The sequence below is a fragment of the Alexandromys fortis genome, unplaced genomic scaffold (assembly GCF_014885135.2).
Source record: "Alexandromys fortis isolate MF-2015 unplaced genomic scaffold, M_Fortis_MF-2015_v1.1 scaffold_24, whole genome shotgun sequence".
In the NCBI taxonomy this organism is placed as follows: Eukaryota; Metazoa; Chordata; class Mammalia; order Rodentia; family Cricetidae; genus Alexandromys; species Alexandromys fortis.
Window position 1 is genome coordinate 11,862,348 of NW_026067906.1, and position 20,958 is coordinate 11,883,305.

Below are 20,958 nucleotides of genomic sequence, written 5' to 3' on the forward strand. Positions count from 1 at the left end.
CCCCCCCCCCCCCCCCGCCCCTGTTTCCACATGCATATGCATATATGTGCATGGATATGTGAATACAAATGCAGGTACTACTTCCTCCCCCAAGGAATTCAGATCAAACCCATATGCTACAATGTGGATGTGGTTTGTTGCCTAGTGGTTCAAGTGTTGGAGGCTGGGTCCTCAGTGTCGCCATGGCAGATCCTATTAAGAAGTCCTTTAGGCTACTGGGAGCTCTCTGGGGATTTTGTTTTAGTGAGTGTTGTCTTAACAATCTCTGAATCACCATCTGGCTTCCTGTCTGGCAACGTGATTCCTTGCTTCTGCTTGCGCTTCAGCATCATGTGATGCTGCCTCCCTCGAGGTCCTTGTCAGATCGGATGGTGCCTGCACCATGCCCTGTGCTTCCAGTACTGTGCGCTAAATCAGCCTCTTCTCTTTATTAGGTAACCCAGTGTATTACTTACTTCCCTGTTGCTATGGTAAAGTACTCCAACAAAAACAACTTGGGCAAGAAAGTCCACTATGGACTCAGGGTTTCATTGTGATAGAGTCTCACATGGAGGGGAAGGCATCAAAGTGGGAGCAGGAAGCTGGGTGATCATACTTTCACGGGAGAGAGAGGAGGGGGATGGAAGAAGAAAGGGAGAAAACATGAACTGGGGTAAGCCAAAAAACTTCAAAGCCAAGCTGGGGGTGGTGGCACATGTGTTTAATCCCAGCACTTGGGAGGCAGAGGAAGATGGATCTCTGAGTTCGAGGCCAGCTTGGTCTACACTGCTTGTTCCAGGACTGCTAGGGCTGTTTTTACAGTGAAACCGAACAACCAATCAAACAAACAAACAAGCAAAAAACAACAACAACAACAACAACAACAAACCCCCAAAAAAACAAAACAAAACAAAAAAACCCCAAACCCTCAAAGCCATTCCCAATGATGACGATGTACTTTCTCCAGGAAGGCTCAGCCTCCTAAGGATTGCATAATCTCCCTAAATGCACAGCCAACTGGGGAACACGTGTTTGAATACATGAACATATGGGGCTTTTTTTCTCATTCCAACGACCACGCTCGGCTTCTAGTATTTCATTATAGCAATGAAAAATGGATTAATATGCTATTTAATCCCCACAGTCTAAATTAGTTCTTTAGGTTGTCCACTGCCATTGGTTTTTTCATTGCACATAACCAAACTTGTGAGCATATTTTTCTTGGGGAGGGAAATGGGAGGTGGTGGCAGAAAGGAGGCAGAAATCTTTAATAAATAATTAATAAATTAATAAATATTTTTTCAAAGTTTATCTTTTAATATACAAGTTCTTGAAACCATGGACTGTGAATGACTTGTTCATCTTCCGTTCTTAGAGCTAAGCATCCCTCCAACAAATAGTGTGTTCTTTAGAACATGGGTTATAACCTAGGGCATTGTGGAAGCGTTGAGTTTTATGAATAGTTTATTAAGTTGGAAATAACAATTGTAACATAATTTATAGTTTGGAGTCTGTTTTTAAATATTGGCAAGGATTCATGATTTTTTGTTATAAAGGTGGATTCATGAATTTTTGTTATAAAGTCAAGACAAAGAATTGCTAAATTACTCTACTTCCCCAAATTCCCTCAAGCTCCCTGGTCTTGTTTTCTCTTTTGTATTCACTCCTTTCTCCTGGCAACCACTTGTATAGTGCACAGTCTTTTCCTAGAGGGCTTCCCTTCCTAGAAGGTCATACACTGACATCATGATAGTGGGTAGTGTTCATGTCTGGGTTCCTTAGCAATATGCTGTGTCTATAGGCATATAGTGCTATAGGCATCAAGAATGTATTTTTCACTTTCAACAGAGGACTCTAAAATGGCTGAAAGACACTTAAGGAAGTGTTCAACGTTTTTAGTCATCAGAGAAATGCAAATCAAAACAACTCTGAGATTCTATCTTACACCTGTAAAAATGGCCAAGATCAAAAACACTGATGACAACTTCTGCTGGAGAGATTGTGGGGTAAAGGGAACACTTCTGCATTGCTGGTGGGGAGTGCAAACTGGTACAGCCCCTTTGAATGTCATTGTGGCAATTTCTCAGAAAATTAGGAAACAACCTATCTCAAGACCCAGCAATATCCAAAGGATGCTCAATTATGCCACAAGGGCATGTGCTCAACTATGTTTATAGCAGCATTGTTTGTCATAGCCAGAACTTGGAAACAACCTAAATGCCCCCCTGACCAAAAAACAAATAAGAAAAATGTGGTACATTTACACAATGGAGTACTACACAGCAGAAAAAATATAATGACATCTTGAAATTTGCAGGCAAATGGATGGAGCTAGAAAGCTTCATATTGAGTGAGGTAACCCAGACCCAGAAAGATAATTATCATATGTATTCACTCATAAGGGATTTTTAAACATAAAGCAAAGAAAACCAGCCTACAAATCACAATCCCAGAGAACCTAGACACAGTGAGGACCCTAAAAGAGACGTACATAGATCTAATCTACATGGGAAGTAGAAAAAGACAAGATCTCCTGAGTAAATTGGGAGTGTGGGGATCATGGGAGAGGGCAGGAGGGGAGGCAGGGAAGAAGAGAGGGGAACAGAGAAAAATATATAGCTCAATAAAAACAATAAAAAAGAAGGAAAAAATGTTCTCCAGTTGGAGAGGTTGCTCAGTGGGAAAGAACACTTGCTGTACAATTATGAAGGCCTGTGTTCAAATCCCAGGAACCTATGTAAAAAGCCAAGCATGGTTGTAGGCATACCTATAACTGCAGCACTTAGAGGGGGAGAAACAGGAAGAAAAAGGTTGGTGACTGAGCAGTACAGTGATGCTATCCTATGGCCTCCATGGACCACCCCCCAACATGCTCAAAAACCACACACATAGAAATCACACACACACACACACACACACACACACACACACGCTTTGAAGATATACACATGAAAGATAAAAGTAGTGTTCCTTTTTTATTGCTGAGAATTAGCGTTTTCAATGTGTTAAAAATATAAACAAGGAATATAAGCCTGGAAGAACGTATAGACAGAGGTGTTTTTAGAATATCACGCAGTTCTCAAGGATATGACACTTTTGCTCAGAATTTGAAGATGAAGATTCCATATAGGGTTACATGACTAACAAGTGGAAGAAGCAGAATTTTAAAAAAGTTTCCTTAACATGAAATTCCATATTATTTCTGCATCACCCTGTTTCTCAAGCTTACATCTCTAGTCCACTTCCCTGATGATCATTTTGCTAATAGATTCAACGACACTCATTCATTTTCATTTCCTTTGAACACTTTAGCACGTCAGGGGCCTTTCTTGACTCTTTGTAATGCAAAGGAACACTTCTTTGTCTCACAGTCGTGGAATAATCGGCAGATAGAAACGGCTGGTGTGGTACAGGCAGAGAGAGTGGTTTGTGTGACTGGGGAGGAAAAATGAAGAAAGCGGTTTGGAACCTGTGTGGGTTGAGGGCCGAGTTCACCGCAGCTTTGAGAGGAAGGTGGAGGAAAGGAATTGAGGCCCTTGAGCAAACCAAATCCAATTAGTTCAAAGAGAAGGAAATGACTTTCCAGATTAATAGGGATGAGGTGGCATAAGCGCCTCTTTTCAACTGACCGTGTGTCATTTTCTCAAGGCTGTGGGCCATGGGCGTATATCTTAAAAGGTGATTTCATAGCCGCAAGTGCTTGCAATGAGCTGGCTGGCATTTTCTGGTGCGAATTTAAAGCTATCGGGCTATGTCTCAGAATTCTAAGTTTAACTTATCCCTTGTCAAAAACAGAGAGCAGGGTGTAGAGGGGGCACCCTGGAGAATTGGACGTCCTGCTTCAGAGATCTTTAGAGCTGTTGGCTTTATGACGTAGCTCACATCTATTCCTCAGGGCAGCCTTTCAGGAGACAGGACTCAGTGAACTTGGGCTGTCCTGAATTTGCTTTGTGTTCTGAATTTTTATCAGATTGCTTCGTGTTGGTCCATCTTCCTTTCGGTGTAACTTCGAGATTATCGGACTCAGACCTGTCAGAGGAGAGACTTGCGTCTCATTCAGCTTTTCTTAAACAGGGATTTGTGTCAAGTAGGTATTCGAACTGTTTCAGCAACTGGAGTTTGCTGGAGATAAACTGGAGTTTATCAATGAGACGTGGATTCATAGATTATGTCTGTCTTTTCCCACCTGTTCTCAATCTACTGCTTTATTTGGAAGTGGAATTAAAGTGGCAATAATTCAGTATATATAAAGAATTAAAAAAAATACTTGAAAATCCATGTTGTCACCATAATTAAAACAACACCCCCCAAAACGATAAACCACACAGTGTAGTTTACAGGTGTGGTGGCACACACCTGTAATCTCTACTCAGAAGGCTGGTGCTGGAAAAAGGTGACATCAAACAATAACAAGGACGATGACGACAGCAACCTGTAACATAATAAGAGAATAAATAAGAAATGCAATGTCATATGAAAATCACCTTTTTGCCTGTATTGTCTACTGCTGTCCTAAATGTTGGGTTTATCCTTCAGCCAGTGCTTTAATGTCAGAAACAGTTGTGCTCGGTGTTATAATGAAAGCCTTGCCTCATTCGTAGAGAAGGAAAACTACAATTAATTGCTTTTCTGCAACAGTAACCATTACTGACAGAGTGTGAGTCCCAAATTGAGTTAATGCAAGATTAAACAAGCTGGTTCAATTAAAAAATGCATTTGAAACTAAATAGGAATTCTTCTGGGTGGATGAAGTTCCTAGTGTGCCTATGTGTCCTCCTGTGTGGCTCTCAGTGGTGGGACACCTGTTGCCTCCTACAAGTATGGACCCACAGCCTGGGGAAGCATGAACAAGTTCCCAGATTTCAGTGTTCCGTCCTTGTGGGTTTGTTCAAGGCAACAGCGTCACTGTCCTGCAAACCTGGAAGGCTTGGTACATCACAGGTGTACCCTCCTGCATGAAGGGTGGGATCTGCAGTCTCTTCACAGAGCGGTGAAGAGGGGTGAGGTCCAAAGTTCTCTCCTCCAGGAGCCCCACTGACTTCCCAGGAGAAGGAGCTCTGTCCTTGTTGTTCTTTCCTGTGGGGTTGCCTCTCTTACTTTTTCATACCTCCTTGTTGGAGTGTAGACCAAGCTTCTCTTTGCTTACTAAAGATGTATAAAAGCAATTTCTCAAATACTCTTAAGATGAGCCAGCTTGATGTAGGAGTCCCTTCTGTATTTGTGTTGCTTTCATTGGTTATTAAAGAAACTGCCTTGGCTTAGCTTATAGGGTGGAATTCAGGTAGGCAGGGAAAACAAAACAGAATTCTGGGAGGAAGAAAGCAGAGACAGGCAGATGCCATGAAACTCCGGTAGGTTAGAATCTTTTCCGGTAAGCCACGACCTCGTGGTGCTACACAGATCATTAGAAATGGGTTAGATCAAGATGTGAGAGTTAGCCAATAAGAGGCTATAGCTAATGGGCCAGGCAGTAATTAAATTAATAAAAATTCTTTGTTGTTATTTGGGGGATTAAGCTAGCTGGGCAGTGGGATGCAGCTCTCTCCTCTCACTACAGAATGGCGCTCAACGTGGTTGACTAACTCCATGTAAAATCTGAGAGGGTTCCAAAGGGAATTCTAGACACAAATATAGAGTTTAACACAGCTTTTTGCTCTTTGCTGGTGGTGTGCGGCAGAGAGACTTTGCTGACTCAGCAGCCACAACAGTAAAAAAGCTGCGGCGGTTTTAAGATGCCGGGTTTCTGCCAACACAACCTCTGGCTCCTGCGGGAGACAGAGCATTTCAATGGGGGTTGTGAGTAAAGTGTACAGTTCATTTGATGGCCACTGGATTCGCTGTATGCTTAGAAGGGGAGCATTGTGCGCCCGGCTCAAAGGCACAACTGACTCACAGGCATAAGCAGCTCCACCATGCTAGTGGTGCTCAAGGCTCAGAGGCACAAGTGGTTCCACCATGCTGGACTGGGCGGGGCAAGCCCACAGTACCTGTTTTTGACTTAGGAATGTCACAGCTTAGATTCTTAAGCACTTAGCAATTTAAAACTACAAAGCAAAAATGTTCCTGGACAGTAAAGGATTACAGGTTCACAATAGGACAGATTCAGACATAAAAGACCTCTAAATGGGTCATATTGTTAGATAAACTCAGGCATAGCAACTCATTGACAGCACCATCTTGATCTATCTTTGGATAGCCCTGTTCCTTCCTCCCTTCCAGGTCTGAGGATATGAAGCTTACTTCACGAAAATAGAAACAGAGATGATAACCATATTTATTAGCTTCATTTCCAAATAGAACACCTAACTGAGACCATCTGCTGGGGGGGGAGGGGTCTGTCTCCAAATGGATGGATGGATGGACGGATGGATAGAAAGAAATGGGATAATTCATCTCTCAGCTTCATCTCCAAATAAAACACCTTCTAACTGAGATCATCTGTTGGGGAGGGGGCGTCTGTCTCCAAAGGGATGGATAGATGATAGATAGATAGATGACAGATAGATAGATAGATGATAGATTGATAGATAAATAGATAAAAAGAAATGGGATAACCCATTTCTTAGCTTCATCTCTAAATAGAACACCTTCTAACTGAGATCATCTGTTGGGGAGGGGGCGTCTGTCTCCAAAGGGATGGATAGATGATAGATAGATAGATGACAGATAGATAGATAGATGATAGATTGATAGATAAATAGATAAAAAGAAATGGGATAACCCATTTCTTAGCTTCATCTCTAAATAGAACACCTTTTAACTGAGATCATCTACTGTGTGTGTGTGGTGTTCTGTCTCCAAACAGAGGATGAAGAATATGCATGCCCAGTAAAACCTGGCCCGGGCGTAAGCCTGGATGAGTCTTCCTTGTTTCTCGTTTTCCTCTAGCCCCTGCTTGTTTGCTTGAAGAGCTGGTGGGAACAGGCACATGGGAGCCGGCCACTTTGCCAGCTCTGCTTCTTTTCCACATCCAAGCTCTCCCTAGATGGCACCGCCTGAAAAACCACAAGAATGAAGATCTAATCGAGTCAGTGCTGGCTACCAGCCCACCACTAACTAGTTTGATTCAATTTTTCCATTGTTGATAGTAAAACACAAGTGAGCTTTCGATTTCTTGCCTGTTGAACCTCCAGCCAGCGTCTGATGAATGCTCTCCATCCTGCCTTTTTTTTTTTTTATGGTGCTACGGAAAGGGCCCTTGCTAACAAGGCACAGAGCTGGCTGCTGGTCCAGGCAGGCTTTGCTTGCTGTGGTCCGTCCATGTCTTACTTTCTTGAGCTGTATTTCAAGTGGATATCTTGACTGCTACTGTTGGCCAAACTAAGGTTGAAAACAGAAACAGCTTGAATGAACCAAGGTTTCGTGCTTCCATTCTAGATGAGCGAAGGGTTTCCAGCATGGGGGTAGTGGAGGATTGTGCTCTAGGGAGGCCATAAGGATGTAATGAAAGATTAATGTTTTCTAGTGATTGGGAAGGAGAGAGAGAGAGATGGACAGACAGATGGATGCACACACAAACACACCCTCAGGAAGCTGGGATTCTATCATCGGTGGTCCTCATCACCAAGGTTTCTGGCCTTGCCAAATAAGTTGAGACTGTGACAAGTGGTGTCTGAGCTATAGCCAATGTAGGTTGCTCTGACAGTCAGAGGGGAGCCCCCACCTTGGAGCGAGGTAGGAGCCCTGGACCTCTGCATGCAAACTATCAAGAATGCATAAGCAATGTTTACAGTCTTCTCAGGAACAGAGTTTGTAGTCAGAGTTGTTGACGGAATGAGAACAGACATAGGTAAAGCCTCCTGTTTTGCCTACCCAAATGATGGAGGCACGTGCTTTAGAGAGGTACCGCTGTATTTCCGGAGTAGAGTCATCTACTATCTGTCTGTGGCTCCCAGCTCCCTTCTGTGGACTCTCAGAGTTGGAGCTACATCCTACGAAAGCCTGGCCATTGTGCAAGGTGGGCTGGGGAGAAATATACGGTCAGTCCCAGACTTAGAGTCCTGCCTTCGGTCAGGTGAGCACCAGGGCAGGCTCAGACAGGATACTGAGAGAGCCCTTCAGGTGGGAATCACCTTATGGGAGCAGCATCAAGGCCAAAGTAAGCTAGACGTTACTACCCAGAGCCGCCAACATGCTAGCAGAGACCGCTTGAGTGCTGTGTCCTCAGTGCTTTTTCGGCCCAGGTCTGTACCCATTTTCTCCCAAAAGGCCCACAGACTGTATTCTCCTCCACAGAGAGGCAGGGAGCAGGTGCTGGCGCCTGTCTCCAGCAGTCATGTCTCCTGAAAAATGGGAACTTGTGTTCGACTCCCAGGCCACGTTCTCCCTCCGCACCTCACAGTTGCTGTCAATCACGGAAAGAGGAGCCCACCTAAAAATAACTGGCAGCTGGGCCTGCCAGGTTCAGCGGGGTGCATCGCAGCATGGCAGAAATCTGAAGTTGGCCTCCGAGATTCTGGAAGCTCAGCTGTGGTGCGGTTGCCAAGGCGCCCTTCAAGTCGCATTATTCTTAGTGTTTCTCCGGGCAGCCTTTGCTTGCTCTCGCCGCCTGTGAGTTATTGAGGTCACCCAAGGATAACGGCTTTAGGGAGAGCAGCAAGAATGAAGTATACCGTGGTGCGCTTGTTCCATTTATTGTCGTCTTTACCCTCATTCTTACCGTGTTCCCGGCAACCCCTCCTTCACAGCCACAGAAGCAACCTTAGCTTCCAGGCATCTTCTTAGAGGGCTAGTGAGTGATAGGTTTTCATGGGCCTGTCTGTCCACAGGGCTCCTTTTCTTAAACATCACTTTCTCGTCTTTGTCAAGACCCATCAATTTATCCTTCAGAGAATGAAGCTAATTTGAGAAGTGAATTCATAATAAAGTGCAAGGAAGGCTGGTTTGTAATTGCCTGCCACATGGACTATGCTTTATGTGTTTGTGTGGGTGGGTGTGTGCATCCATGCACATAGAGACCAGAGAAGGTTGTCTCGTGTTCTGCTCTGTCACTATCCAGATACTCCCTTGAGAGAGGCTCTTTCGCTGAACCTAGCAACAGGCTAGTGACCAGCAAGCCTCTGCTCTCCAGCCCCCCAGCCCTGGGGACGCGGGGACACAGGTCATGGCCAGTGTTGGGGATTTAGACTCAGATCCTCATTCTTGTGTTATTACATGTCCCTCCTGCATACAACTCATCTTCCCAGCCCTATGGATGCCTTCTTATTTTAATAAAGACATAATATTTATCGTAAGAATCATTTTGAAGTCCAGTCCATAAGGTACATCCACACTGGGGCAAAAATCAATCTCTGGAATGTTTCCCTCTTACGGGACATTCACTAGACCCTCGCTCCTCATTTCTTCTCCTGAGCCAGGGTATCTGCTGTTCTGCTTTCTGTATTTACAAACTTCTCACTTTAGATGGCTCATACAAGCAGAATGCAGTATTTATTCACTTTTAGCTGGTTCTTTTAGCCATTGCAATGTCCTCAGAGTTCAAACAGATCCTATTATATGATAGAATGCCTTCCTTCCCTTTCTAAGACAACATACCCTTCCATTGTATAAATATATACAAATTGTATATAAAATGTGTATAGCATATTTTGCATTTAACCACTGATTCTACTCCTTGCCTGTTTAGAATAGTGCTGTACTAAGCGTGGGTGTCAGAATGCTGTATTTCGTTGAGATTCTTCCAATGACTTTGAATATATACTCAGAAATGGAATTGCTGGATTAAATGGTAGTTCTATATCAATATTTTTGTGGACAACTACACCACTTTCCACAGTAGGGGTCTTATTTTAACACTCCCTAAACTAGCAGTTCTCAACCTGTGGGTCACGGACCCCTTTGGAAGGGGAGAGTTGAATGATCCTTCCACAGGGGTCACCTAAGACCATTGGAAAACAAATATTTACATTACAATTCATAACAGTGGCAAAATTACAGTTATGAAATAACAATGAAAATAATTTTATGCTTAGGGGGTCATCACAACATGAGGAACTGTATCTAAGGGTTGCAGCATTAGGAAGGTTGAGAACCACTGCCCTCAACAGTGAACAAGAGCTACAGCTTCTTTACCCTTTGCCAACACTTGCTATTTTCTTTCTTTGTTTTGTCTTGTTAGAAGCCATTCTAAGGGCGTGAGAGAATAACCTCTCCTGCCATCCACAGGAAAACTATTCCCCTCCTCTGAATAAGAAGGCATCCATAGGGCTGGGAAGATGAGTTGTATGCAGGAGGGATATATAATAACACAAGAATGAGGATCTGAGTCTAAATCCCCTACACCAGCTATGACCTATGTCCCCGCATCCTCAGGGCTGGGGAGCTGGAGAGAGCAGAGGCTTGTTGCCCAGAGCTCACTAATCAGACCAGACTTGTATGGGAAAGAGGACCAGGGATCTTTGCTTTCTGCCGTCCCAGTCCTGGGTTTACAAGCACATACTGCCACGTCTCACACTCCTATATGGATTCTGGGGACCAAACTCAAGCCTTCATGCTTGCAAGGTAGATGTGATTTATAGGTGGAACCACCTCATAGCCCCACTGTCTTCTCTAACCCCTGTTTCCTGAAATCTCTGTGCTGGACCATCTAGAACAGTGGTTCTCAACCTGTGGGTCCCAACCCTTTCAGAAAACCTCTCTCTCCAAAAGATTTTACATTACAATTCATAACAATTGGGAAATTACAGTTATGAAGTAGCAATGAAAATAATTCTATGGTCAGGGGTCACCACACCACGAGGGGCTGTATTAAAGGGTGGCAGCCTAAAAAAGACCAGGAACAGCGGCCTAGAACCATGTTGGACTGAAGGGCTCTTGGTTCACAGCTCTTGCTTCTTCTCCATTGTCTACTGACTTCCCTCCCCTTGAGAGAAACTCAAAGACCCAGCCCAAATTCCTTTCCACTTGTGATGGTTTCCAGGAACAGGAGTCTGTGCCCAGCCTTCTGAATCTAGTCTTTTTTTCTCCAATACCCATATTCCCCAAATACCATATTCTATCATTAGTGTGTACCTCAAATCAAACTCCATTGTCATTCCTCCCTACCAGATCACATCTCAAAGTATTTATCCCCCCCCCCCCCCCACCCCGCATCACCCGATAGGATTTCTCTGTAGCTTTGGTGCCTGTCCTGGCACTAGCTCTTGTAGACCAGGCTGGCCTCAAACTCACAGAGATCCGCCTGCCTCTGCCTCCCGAGTGCTGAGATTAAAGGCGCGCGCGCCACCACTGCCTGGCTTCAAAGTATTTATCTTAATGTCATATTTATTTCCACTCTTTAAGATCAAAAGATGGGTAGAGAGATCTTGGGTTTTCCTTTAGGCGGTTGGCCCAGCTTCCCTGGGAGGGTCAGGGTTGGAGGGAACACGTGTGTGCTTCTGCAGATGCCCTGGGGATGCCAGGCTAGTGTTGCCTTCCACCCTCTGATGCAAGCTTTAGGGGTGGGGTCTCGGAGTGGTTGAACCTTGAAAGAGCTAGGATTCGGACAAACACATTCTCTTTCTTTGTTTTCTCTGTGCAGTTAAGAGCAGCAGCGCTAGCTGGGGGCAGAGTTAGAAGCTCCCGCTGATCTGCTCTGTGACTGGGCTTGCTTCAAGGAAGCTTCTCCCTACCCACAGGGGACACACTTCCTGTGTCTCCACACTGCTGGCTTTCTAACTTGAACAGCTGTTTTGTGCCTTGCTCCCTCACTGTGGTTGCTGTCTGTGGCATGTCTAAAAGGCATGTAAAAACCCCAGGCTCTCAGCTGTAACAATATACCCCTTGACCGCACCTCCATGGCTGAGACCTCGGCTGCCTCACTCCAGACAGATGTCTGAGCAGGGAACCAAGCCTGAACACCAAAAGTTGTCCTAGAAACCACTGTGAGCTACTTCCTCTGACTATATATGGAAGGCTGCAAGTGGTGTTATGATATTAATCCCGTAATCCTTTTCTTCCTAACAGGAGAGCAGTGGAATTCTGGGGGCTGGAGAAATTCGGGCAGCTGGCAGATGAACTTTTAAGCACTGCTATGGAAGACCCCAGCCTCCCCTCTCTGTCTTGCTGGCCTCAAAGAGGGGATGAGGACACACTCAGAGCAGCTGGAGATTTCTGTGGAGCCAGACTGCAGAGGTGACCATGAGGAAGGGAATGCAGATGAAACAGGAAAAGGTAAAAGCATTTAGTTTGAAAAGCTACAGAAAATACAGAGGCCAAATACAATACAGGTTAACAGGAGTTATTATGACTATCTTGTCTACCTCAGAGGGAGCCATAGATATAGCAATGGGTACAAATTTCTTCTTGTTTTCCATCAGCCGACTTGTGGGTTTGGGAATGCGTCGTTCCAATCCTCCACGTGACATGCTTCACCTTCCTAGATTCCCCAGCTCCAACTCCACTTTTTCCTCTGTACCATTTTTTTTACCCAGTCTTTCAGACATAAGCCTATAAATTCTCTTGGGAAATTTTCTCTGTACCCTGACACTAACCAGTCTATGTAGACGGCCTGTCCCTGAGCAGAGCACTAGCTCCCTCCTTCCTGCCAGTTTCTGGTAGGTCCAGACTAGAGACTCTGCTTTGTTCATCACAGTGGCCACAATACCCGGCACAGGTGTGACAGGAAGTACTCAATAGATATTTGTGAAGGGATAGACATATGAAAGAGTATCAAGTAACCAAATTCTGTCTTTCTTAGCCTAAGACCAAATTAATGTATTGGTCAAAGTGCTTCATTGGAGACAGGGACTTGACTCATTCAATAAATTGTTCGGATTGTAAGCACTAGGGGCTGAGTATCCAGAACCTATGTAAAAAAGTGGGGTGTTCAGGGCTAGTGAGGTTATGGATCTTGGAGGAGAAACTACAGCTGCCGCTTTCCTTAACCAGCAGGATCCCTTAGCTACATTCTAAATATCTGTCCTTACACCCACAGATAAATGTAGTTCTTTCCCCTCATCGAGGAAACAGCTTTTTACAAAAGACAGAGACCACTACAGAAAACCACTGGCCTTCACAGACATACACACATACACAGACACACACACAGACACACATTTACTTGTACCCACACATACATGTCCACATGTACATGTGTATACATACACACACATTTAAGCTGTACCAGTACATACATGTCTACGTGTACATGTGAACACACAATACACATTTAAGCTGTGCCAGCACATACATGTCCATGTGTTCATGTATACACACACGCATATGTGTGCTCACACACATCCATTCTGGAACATCTTCTAGGAAGAAAGTCCATGTTAGAGTTTCTTAGCCATGTGCAAGGGCTAGTTACAGCTATGGAGAAATGCATTGTGAGGGACTGAGTTCATAGGACGACATCCAGGTTAAGCTGTGGTGTGTGTTTGGATGCACTAGAGCTGACTATTTTAATGGTTGAATATATATTCATCATTAAATGAGTATCTATTTAAATCGAAGAGGGATTCTTAGAAGCAAGGTCTGGATGTCCTGTGTAGAGTGGATGTACCCTTGTACAATGGAGCATTGTTGGCATGAACATGGGTGTCTCAAGGATGCCAGTGCCTCAGACACATGGAGATATCCACAGGATGTGTAGAAAGTGTCAGTCACAGCTCCCCCCCCCCTCCCGACTGCAGCCCGAGAATGCTCCCTAGAGAGATGAGCTAGTCCATCCCTTCCTCCAGCTGTAATAACGCAGAGACTGTTCCCAGGGTGCTGGCACACCTCCATCAGAACGTGTGACCCACCGATCCCAGTTTCTCTGTATGGGTGTCTACTGTTTCTTCTGTCCCATTGCCCCAGTCAGGCCAGTGCAAGAGCCATGACGGTCATGACACTTTTCAAAACCCTTCCTCTTATTTCAAAAGGCTTATTCAACAATGGCTAATTTTGGACTGGATATAGATACCACAACATCTTAATGCTGCTCTACTAGATGAAAATGATAAGGGAAATCATAACAGTAAATCCTTGAATTTTGAACCATGATTTACGTTTTATAGATAATGGTAACATTTGGGATTTTCAATCTGCCTAATGCTGCCACTCTTAAATACAGTTCCTAATGTTGTGGTGACCACCAACCATAAAAGTATTTCTGTTGCTACTTCATAATTGTAATTTTGCTACTGTTATGAATCTTAGTGTAAATATCTATAACTTCCGATGCTCATTGGTAACCCCTGTGAAAGGGTCATTCAACCCCAAAGGAGGCGTGACCCACAGGTTCAAAACCAGTGTTTTAGAGCCCAGGCTAGTCTCACACACACTATGTAACCCAGGCTAGCCTTAAAATCATTGAGATCTCCTGCCTCAGTTTTGTGATGTAGTAGAATTATAGTTGTCTTTTTTCACTTCTGTGACTTATTTGGATGCGTGAAAGGACAGAGTGACACTTTTATCTGATTTTAATAAGTTTTTGCGTTCACTTGATGTTTTTCCTCATGGAGAACATGTTTTCCTCTTTGATGCTTGAAAAAAAAACCTATCAGAAAATACTATTTCGTCTGATAAAAACATGATTTCTGAGACGGTTACCAAGATCTTTAACGTTTTGTGAAACGGTTCAAAATAAGATTGCAGTTAAATACAGGCTCTCAAAAATATATTCCCTGATTACATAGATCAGGATTAGAAAATGAAATTCATGCAACCCAGAATTTTCAGAGTGAAGCCACAGCAGATGTTTTATTTTTATAAGTCTTTGATCATGTGAACATATTTATTTTTGAAAAGCAGGTGATCTTAAAAAAAAGAGTAATCTTGACCAATTAGAAATTCATATTATAACTCTTAGCCTGTACTGATTTTGAAACTTAGATACTGAGTGTGTTCTAGGGTCTCGTTCCCCAACTCCAATTTGAAAAGAAAAAATTGTTTTTTATTGTTAATACAGGGTCTCACTACGTAGCCTTGGCTGAGCTGGAACTAGGCTGGCCTTGAACTCACAGAGATCTGCCTGCCTTTGCTTCCCAAGTGCTTGGTCAAAAAGGTATTCAGTACTACACCTTGCCCATTTTGTTTTTTAGTTATGTGTTTTTCTGTTTGTCTGTATGTGAGTATATGAATCTGAGTAGAGGCCAGAAGAGGACATTGGGTCCCCTGGAACTAGAGTAGAGTCAGCTGTAAGTCGCTGGGGACTGAACTCTGGTCCTCTGGAAGCAAGCCCTTGTAACTGCTCATCCTTCCTAATAGACATTATAAGGAAGATACTAAGTTTGCTCTTTCATTTATATATTTGATTCGTGTTGGTGAATTTGATTAATGTTGCGCGCCAGGATTTGTGGTAAGTTCCGAGAGAGGTCATTCGAGGGGACTGTGGATGTATGTGGATGTATGTACCCTTATACTCTCTAGCTGACTCCGTCTGCCCAAGTTATGGCTGTCTGAAGATAGCACATAGAACTGAAGTGTAGGATTGGTCTTCGACTTTAGTATGATGATTGTGGCGACCCCCTAAAGAGATTGCTCCAAAGTTTATATGTGATGGCACAGGTAAAGTATTTATGACAGCTGCCGGCATATAATACAGAGCTCAGACAAACCAGCTAAGGAAGCAAATGGAAGGAACCAGACCTGTCTGGCCGTGGGAGACCTTCCAGTCTGCCTAACCACCCACTGTCTTCACTGTGTGGTTGAGGACTGAGTCTCACTGTGGAGAAGTGTCTAGCAGGAAGAAGGATGGAACGAAGATCTCTTGATTTCTTTTTCTGTGATGATTTGAATGAGAATGGCCCCCATAAGTTTATGTATTTGAGAATGAGGAGGTGTGGCCCTGCAGGAGGAGTTGTGTCACTGGGGGTGAGCTTTGTGGTTTCCAATGCCCACGCCATACTAGTTGGCTCTTTCTTTCTGCCTAGTGTTCATGGGTCAGATCTAGTACCGCGCCTGCCACCATGCTCCTCGCCCTGGTGGTCACAGACTCACCCGTTGAAACTTGAAGCAAGCCCCCAGTTAAATGCTTCCTGTCATGAGCTGCTTCGATTGTGGTGTTTTATCGCAGCAATAGGAAAGTCACGAAGACAGCCTCTCCCTGAAATTTGTGCTGCCGTAGCTGCCAGAGAGGCTGCTGGTGGGAGAGCAGAGCGCAGGAGCGCAGAACGCAGGGCAGATACAGCATGGGTGGCGGCAGTCTGTTACCGGAGAAGTCCGAGCGGTGGGAGCAACTTCAAAAGTCTGCAGCACTGAGTGGGGCCATCTTATCCCAGGTATGACTAGTCTGATTTCTTTAAGACGTCACGCTGGCTGATGGTTTGCGCATGGCGTGACTGCTCAGTAAATCACATCCAATCCCTACCGTGAGGCCTGCTCACTCTGACAGAAGGTTTTAGAGTCCCACCGGCGTCCTTGTAGAAGGGAGAGTTGAGAGGCTGAGAATGCATCACCCCGATTATCAAGCTGTCCTCTTTAGTTCAGGAAAATACAGAAACCCTGTGCAAAAGTATCAGATTCTCAGTGCTCTTCTGTATGGGAGATCCTGGCACCCTGGACAGCATTTTCCAAGCACATAAGCCCTTCAGAGTCCTAAGGAACACGGGCTTTTTAACCCACAATTAGGATGGAAGGCAGCAAACAGCCTGCTCAAAGTGGGCTGAGCCATTGAGATTCTGCTTGTGTTCGCCTCTTCTTACAACTTCCAGGTGATTAAAGGAACTTGAAGAGTCCTGTGGCTTGCTTTGAGATGAGAAACTGCACACCTCTTTTAACGCCTCAGTAACAGACTTGAAGGAAGCAAATGTCCCCAGTTAAGCTGCCTATAGCCTCATGTGATGCACCTTCTGCCTTAGGAAGAGAAAAAGGAAGAGGAAACACAGGCAGGCGATGAGGGAAAACAGAAGTTCTGTTTTGAATGAGGACCTATTTGACATTTTTTAGAGACAGGGTTTCTATATGTAGCCCTGGCCACCCAGGAACGAGCTCTGTAGACCAGACTAGCTGTGAACTCACAAAGATCCACCTGTGTCTGCCTTCCGAGTGCTGGGATTAAATTATGCACCACTATTGCCTGGCTGGGACCCGTGTGATTAATGACGATATTAATCTTTGGATATGAGTGAAGGGTTCTTAACTATTCTATAATTGTAAAGATTGTTGTGCTGTTCTTTCTAAAGAGTCATAGTGTAGTGTGGAGAATCTGAGCGGAGGCCTGGAAGGGGGGCATCCAGGAAAAGGATGCTGTGGATTCTCCCTCAATGCACATTACAGCCCTGTGATGGTTTATAGCGACTGCCAATCATCCAAGAGACAGACTTTAGGACCTGTCTGTGACAGATTGTCTAGGGAATTTTAGGTTGTTTTTTTTTTTTTTTTGATGGCGGACCCACTGTAATGTGAATGGGACCATCCCAAGCGCTGGTGCCCAGAATGAGGGAAAGATGGGAAAGGATGCGAGCCAGGGCTCACAGCTCTCTGCTTCTGACTGTGTACACCGTGTAACCAGCTGCCTCATGTTCCTGTCCCCATGCCCGCCTTTCGTGGTTGTCAAAACAAACCTTTGCTTCTTGCTCGTATCGGCTATTTTATTGTAACAACGAGAAAAGGAACAAACACAGTCCCCAACAACCAACCGGTTATCTGGTGCACAATGCTAACAATGCAGATTGAGAAAGCCTACAGCAACAGTTCTCAGTCTGTAGATCGAGACCCCTGTGGGGGTGGAATGACCCTTTCACCGGGGTCATATATCCGATATCCTGCATATCAGATAGTTACATTATAACTCATAACAGTAGCAAAATTAGAGTTATAAAATAGCAATGAAATAAGCTTATGGCGTGGGTGTTGGGGGGGTCACCACACATGAGGAATTAATTCTATCAAAGGGTAACAGCATTAGAAAGGATGAGAACCACAGGCCTATAGGGTCTCAGGTAATGGAGCTGGAATAACTGGGTTTCATTTAATACATAGCTATGTGTGGCACATTTCTGGGGGTGAGGGGATTGTGTGTGTATGTATGCATATGAATGTGTGTGAGTGAGGTGTATGCCATGTATACACACATGGAGGCGTATTACCCCACCTCTCTACCTTATTCCCTTGAGACAGGGTCTCTCACTAAACCTAAGGTTAGGCTTGTGGCTAGTAAGCTTCGGTGACCCTTCTGTCCCCGTCCCCCTCCTCCAGTGCTGGGATTGCAGGGTTGGGCTCCTTCCACCAGTGCTGGTATCTGGATTCAGGTTGTCATGCTGGCACAGCAAGCACACAGCCCCTCACCTCCAGAAACTCGCTAACTCCATCTCTCAAGCTCTTAGGTAGCAAGTTTTGGGCTCTCTGTTCTTTCTTCAAACCCCCATGTATAAAGCTGGGGGGTGGTGATGATAGTTTCCTTAGAGGATTTCATTAGAATTCCGTCACTAATCCATATGAAGTCCAGAGAGCAGAGTCCAGAATATTAGTATTTTCATGCCAAACATCACAAGGCATATATGTGAGAATGCAATTCTTTCAGGGTGGGTCTTGATTCACAAACACAGTGGAAAGAACCTCTCCTCAGTACCAATTCAATGGGACCTGTAAGGTACTGACAGTGGATAAATTAAGGGATGCCGTCATTACTCTCAGCTAGGTTCTTGCTGAAATCCTTGTGCTAGGCCATAGGAAGGGAAGAAATGATGGCGTGTGGTCCTGGCTTATCACATGTGCTTAGATGGTGTTGGGAATGGCAAGAGTCCTTGAAGAGCAAAAGCGTAGGAATTCCTGGGGTGGAGCTCTGGGATGGAAGCCAAGGATCAATACAGGGAAAAGCATTCGAAGATTACCCCTGGCTTGGTATGGGCTGTCGGTAGCTTCAAGGCTTAGACACACTTGACCTTTCAGATAACAAAGATAAAACTGAAAGGTCGGAGTCTGATGAGGGACCTTGACCATGAAAGGCGGTGATATTTGCAGTCAGACCAACAAATTCTCATATGGTTTATTCTCAAATTAATTGTAGAGTTACAGTGGCCAAAAACAGGCTCCCTTAAGTACATAGGACAAATTATAGTTATTCAGCAGGGAAATGGGGCCTGGATGGGCTGAATTGACCTAAACGGAGGACGATGCCTGGAATTATATTTAACCTAATGGTTTTCAGATGTTCAGAGTCTGAAAATATCTTTTCTAAGCTCTGTTAAATGGTCCTTGACCTTGAGGTTCTACGCTATGGGTAACTTCAGCAGCCAGGGGACCCACTCTGGTTTTTCTCATTCCTAGATTCTTTCTCTCAGAATGAAAGTTTTAATTAAAAATATTGAGCATTAGAGGCTGTGACACTCAGGCAGATGAGTCCATGGGCCCTCAAGAGACGAGCTTCGAAGTTTCAGCTTTAGGTCAGCCTGTGGTAAGCGCCTGCCTATTCCAAATATTTGTGCCCACAGCAGGAGACGTGTACATTATACCTGAGATGCCATATGCCTTCAGGAAAGGGCCCTCACACTGGGCATGCTCTTCCGACCTTAGAGTATAGGGCCTCTTAGTTCTGGACAGTCTCATTAGGAAAGTAAAAGAGGCCATGAAGAGAAAAGTAAGTAGTAATAATAGCTAACCTTTCTGAACGCCTGTCACACACACAATCCAGTGCAAGCGACATTAAGTACGAGAATCACTGGCGACAACAAACAGCCAAGGTCCAAAGAATTCAGGTTGTTCACCTGTGCACAATCACATAGGTGGTCAGCTGGGAACCAATACCTGGACCAAGGTCTGTCTCTTGCTATAAAGCTTTCTCTGCTTCATCTAATTGTCTCTTGGACAACAAGCCTGTGCTACCGCCCAGAGACTACGTAGATACTGTTTGCGAGCATGGTGACTGTGTTGTTCAAAGTAACAGCAGTTTAGATAATTGTGACTTTGTGGCCAATATAGGCCCTTTGTCTCTGTTTTATTAAAGTGACTTTAACACACTGAACTGAAAAATAAACAAGAATCGGTGACTGTCCAATGAATCCCTGAATGATAAGGAATGAGGGTTGAGGTGGGCTATATTAAGGTCTGGGGAAGCAGTCATTTGGAAATGTGCAAAGATTGCTTCCCTTTTCTGATATTTGACTAGACAGGCATCGCAAAGCTTATGAAGTATCATGACTGCCTTGTCCATGGACATAGCCCAAAGCCCATCAGAGGGATGCCCAGATTACTTTCCTTACAGAAGAGAGCTCTGTGCAGATGCATAGCCTGTTGGGTTCAGCTGCCCAAACCCTTCAAGGGTCTGCCTACTCTGACCAGTGGCCCTTGATTTCTGGAATGAAATACAAGTCTCCTATTTTTCTTTTTTGTTTTCAAGGCAAGGGTTTCTTTCTCTGTATCCCTGGCTCTTCTGGAACTCGCTCTGTAGACCAGGATGGCCTCAGAATCATAGACCTGCCTGCCTCTGCCTGCAGAGTGCAGGGATCAAAGGTGTGTGCCACCACCACCCTGCTACAAGCCTCCTGCTTTAAATGCTCCTTCTCCTCATTTCCCAAGCTCTTCTCTCTACCGGGCTCTTTGTACAATACTTGGTGATCCCTGGGATGCTATCCCCTATAATTCTTTACTGGAAGAGAGGACAAGCCCATATCATCTCAAAATATGAGCATTTGAGAAACAAGTCCATGATAATTAATAAACAGAAAATCTAAGCAAAGTTCTCTATCTTTTAGTATAAAGGTGGAATCTAAATTCTTCTTATGGAGGTGAATTCTGGATAAATACCTAAAATGTAAATACAGCAAAACTTAAAGCTTTTGAAGAGTTGGAGTACTGGACAAAAATAAGACTCTAATTTAGACTGAAACATTTAAACCAACTTTTCCAACATATTATTTTATGCTGGGTGGTGGTAGCACACACTTTTAACCTCAGCACTTTGGAGGCAGAGGTAGGTGGATCTCTGTGAGTTTGAGGCCAGTCTGGTTCTAGGTTTGAGGCGGAGTGAGTTCTAGGATAGCCAAGGCTACACAAAGAAAACCTGTATCAAAAAGCAAAACAAAACATTTTATTTCACTTGTATGAATGTTCTGTCTAAATGTATATCTGTATATC

At 44.4% G+C, this 20,958-nt stretch overlaps 1 long non-coding RNA gene across 1 annotated transcript in view; it reads left to right on the top strand.

Moving 5' to 3' along the window:
- The window catches only part of LOC126497528 (uncharacterized), a 39,323-nt gene that overhangs the window by 6,062 nt on the left and 12,303 nt on the right, over positions 1–20,958 (top strand). The window contains exon 2 of the long non-coding RNA XR_007590637.1: positions 11,923–12,129. This is a non-coding gene — a long non-coding RNA (uncharacterized lncRNA). The remainder of the gene's footprint in view (positions 1–11,922; positions 12,130–20,958) is intronic.